This window comes from Silene latifolia, chromosome Y, assembly GCF_048544455.1.
Source record: "Silene latifolia isolate original U9 population chromosome Y, ASM4854445v1, whole genome shotgun sequence".
In the NCBI taxonomy this organism is placed as follows: Eukaryota; Viridiplantae; Streptophyta; class Magnoliopsida; order Caryophyllales; family Caryophyllaceae; genus Silene; species Silene latifolia.
The window spans coordinates 292,711,465-292,715,352 of NC_133538.1; the positions used below are offsets into that span (position 1 = coordinate 292,711,465).

The window sequence follows — 3,888 nt, forward strand, 5'->3', positions numbered from 1 at the left end:
AAGTCCACCGGGATGAATAACTTGCCAATTATTACGGGCACATCCTCCCATACCCCTAAAAGTGTCTTCGTTGATCGATCCGCCATTTGAAGCGTGATATTAGTGCACTTGAGTTCTCCCATTCCTAGCCTTTTGCACACCGAGTATGGCATGACACTCACACTTGCCCCAAGGTCACATAATACTTTGTTGATTGTAGTGTCGCCAATGATGCATGGAATAGAGAAACTTCTCGGATCTTTGAGCTTTGGAGGTGAACTTCCTTGTATAATAGCACTACTCACCTTAGTGAACGGAATAGTCTCTAGATTCCTGATGGATTTCTTCTTTGTAAGAATATCTTTCATGTATTTTGCATAGGCCGGAACATGATTGATCAATTCCGTGAATAGAATTGAGACTTCTAAGTTCTTCACAATCTCCAACTTTCCAAGTTGTTCATCAAACTTAGGCTTAGCTTGATGACTTGGGAATAGAAGTCTAATCACAATAGGCTCTTTCTCCTTAGCCTTCTCTTCATTTTTCTTCTTTGAAACTTCTTGAATGGTGGTGGGTTCTTCTTCTTTAGAGTTTTCCACAACTCTTTCCTTGTCACTAGCCTCCACAATGTCTTCCTCAATTTGCTTCTTTGGCCCTTCATACCTTGTACCACTCCTCAAATGGATGGCATTCACCGACTCATGTCTTGGGGGATTACTTTGAGGTGGTAATTGCCCCTTTTGTCTTTGAGAGCTAAAAGATGCTAATTGAGAAATTTGGGTTTCCAACATCTTTGTGTGAGCTAGTATGTTGTTGATGGTGATATCTTTTTCTTGGCTATCTTTTTGCATTTGAGTGAAAAATTCTTGTTGATTCTTTTGCATTTGGAGGACCGCTTTTTGAACATCAAAGCTTTAGTCATTGGATTGATTGTAAGAGGGTTGATTTTGATAACCTTGGCTTTGGTAAAAGAGTCTTTGAGCTTGGTTTCTCATTGGGGGTGGGGTGTATGTTGGTTGAGGGTTTTTAACATTTTGGCTTTTGTATGAAAGGTTCGGATGGAATTTGTTATTCTCATTGTAATAGTTGGAATAAGGGGTGCCACTCTTGTATGCTTGGAAAGCATTCACTTGTTCCCCTACATTCACTTTGGTCATGTCCCAAAGTTCCACAACTCTCACATACTCCTCTTGGAATTGATGATGATGCCACCATAGCATTAACATGTTGCTTGAGTGATTTGGAGGCCTCTTCAAGTTTAGCCATGGCCTTCTCAAACTTCAAATTAATGGTGTCAATGTGAGCACTTAGTTGAGCACCTAATTGAGTAATGGAATCCACCTTATGCTTTCCTCCTCTAGTAGCCTTCCGAGGTCTACTATATTGCGAGTTATGGACTGCTATTTCCTCAATTTTCTTCCATGTTTGATTGTCATCAACTTCGGTAAACATACCATTGGATCCCATATTGAGAATGTTTCGGGAGTTTTCATATAGACCATTCCAAAATTGTTGCACAAGGAACCACTCGCTAAGTCCATGGTGTGGACAAGACTGACAAGTATCCTTGAATCTCTCCCATGCTTCATACAAAGATTCCTCATCCCTTTGTTTGAACCCGGTGATTTGGGCTCTCAACATGTTAGTCTTTTCCGGAGGATAAAAGTTCTTGTAGAAAGCAAGTGCCAATTTCTTCCAAGAATCAATACCAAGAGTAGCCTTGTCTAGGCTTTTCAACCAGTGTTTCGCGGTACCAATCAAAGAAAAAGGAAATAAGACCCATCGAATTTGGTCGTGAGTAACTCCGGTTTGAGAAATCGTATCACAATAGTCACAAAAAGACTCCATATGTGAGTGAGAGTCTTCACTAGACATCCCCACAAATTAACTTCTCTCAACTAGTTGTATGAATGCGGATTTAGCAATAAAATTACCGGTTAAATGTTGTGGTGTAGGAGTACCATTTGGTAGGTTCTCCTCGGTTGGTACGGAATGTGATGAGAATTTAGGCATTGTGGGTTGATTTTGTGGTGGGTTTTGTATTGGGTTTTCCTGTCCTTCTCTTGCAAAAGGGTTGGTAAACTCAATGTTATTTGGCTGAATGTCTACAATCTCTCCAATAACTCTCAAAGTACCTCTAGTAAGTCTTCTATTGTTGGTCAAAGTTCTTTCAATTTCAAAATCAATGGGTAATAAGTTACCTTGTGATCTCCTAGACATGCAAAATATCAAACAACTCGAAAACAATTAGAACAACCTTGAGGAGATTGACTTCCCCAAGGTAAAGAAAGACACAACTAAAAACAATTAAAGAAAATCAAATCAAGTTAACACCATCTCCGGCAACGGTGCCATTTTTGGTGTCGGTTAAAACTCGTCGTCAAAAGCTACCTAATCAAAACAATATTTATAACTTCACAAAGTACTCTTAGCAAAGAGGTAAGTAAAGGTCGGATCCCAAGGGACGGGTATTGATGTAGGATTTTTCATTGCAAATGGTTGTGTCTTAGGGTGTCACAATTTCGGTTGAGATAGGAGATCAACTAAACTAATCAATAATATAAAACCAAGGTAATAAAAAAAAGCAAGGTGATTAAAATGAGATGTAAACAATTGATTAAAATCACTAGAGTGTCATGGGTTCATAGGGGATTCATGGGAGTTGATCATACATACATGTTCTCTACTAGATGCAAGCACTTATTGTTGTGATGGGATCGAGTTGGTGTATAAGCTTACAATTCCTAAGAAGGTTTGGGTCCCAGAGCCGAATCGATTAGATTGTATAACACCTACAAGTCGACTTAGTCCTTCCTATTCAACTATATGCATGGTCTAATGAGACTCGAGTTGGTGTATAAGCTTACAAGTCTCATTGAAAAGATAGGTGATGGGTAAAAAATGCAAGGATTCATAGGCTCGCATTTCATCAAACATAACATGTGCATAAGTTGAAATCACAACAAGGAAGCAAATTAATTATGAAAACATATTAGATTAAGCATAAATCAATCCCTATGTTGGTTTCCCCTAACTCCCCATCAACCCTAGTTAAGAAAACTACTCACTCATTATCAATTTTAACATGCTAACAAGGTTGTCAATAATACTAGCACAGCAAAACATGATGAATAAATGAAAATGATTAACAATAATTAAATAAGGTTAAGAGAGAATAATACCTATGAAGATGATTCCAAATAATAAATCAAAGAATAATAGAAATACTTGATGATTTATGGAAGGTTGTCAATCCTCCAAATAAACCCAAATATCTTCTAATTACCCAAAATAAAATGAAGAACAATAGAGAAATTAAGGAAAGATTAAGTATTGAGATTTGTATTAAGACTAGATTAAAAGTTGATTACAAGATTAAGGAATGATTAAAACTTGATTAAGAAAGTATTAAGAGAGCATCCTAATCTAAGTAGTACAATGGGGTATTTATACTAAAGATTAGGTACAAGGATTAAGGTTACTAAGGGCTTAAATGATTATTAAGTCCTTAAGAAAAGTTGAGGAAATGCTCCTCTCGAAGGAAATGAGCATATCCGTTTGGCTAGTCTTGGCACGATCCGTGCGTCGTGGGAAGTGGCACGGGCTCTCTGGACTGTGATCTGAGCGGTTGTCTGGGAGACGCTCGGATCGTTTAGCTGCAAGACGGGCGTCTTGGCTGCGGGACGCTCGCATGGTGGTGAAGGAAGACGCTCGGATTGTCTGTGATCCGCTCGGATCCCACGGCAGACTGCTTCTCTTCTTTTGTTCCTTCATAATCCGCGAGGATCATTCTGGGGATGCAAGGATCTTTTCGTCATTGCCCATTTTACTTTATTATCTACATAGGCCTTCTAGTATCGTCTTCTCTTTGATGCTTGGTCATTAGATGTGATCAATTTAGCTCCATTT

General features: G+C 38.7%; 1 non-coding gene across 1 annotated transcript; it reads left to right on the plus strand.

The window, feature by feature from the left end:
- Window positions 1–1,513: 1,513 nt before the first annotated feature.
- Window positions 1,514–1,620, plus strand: LOC141635261 (small nucleolar RNA R71). The gene has a single exon (XR_012539960.1). It is a non-coding gene; the product is annotated as a small nucleolar RNA R71 (small nucleolar RNA).
- Window positions 1,621–3,888: the final 2,268 nt, after the last annotated feature.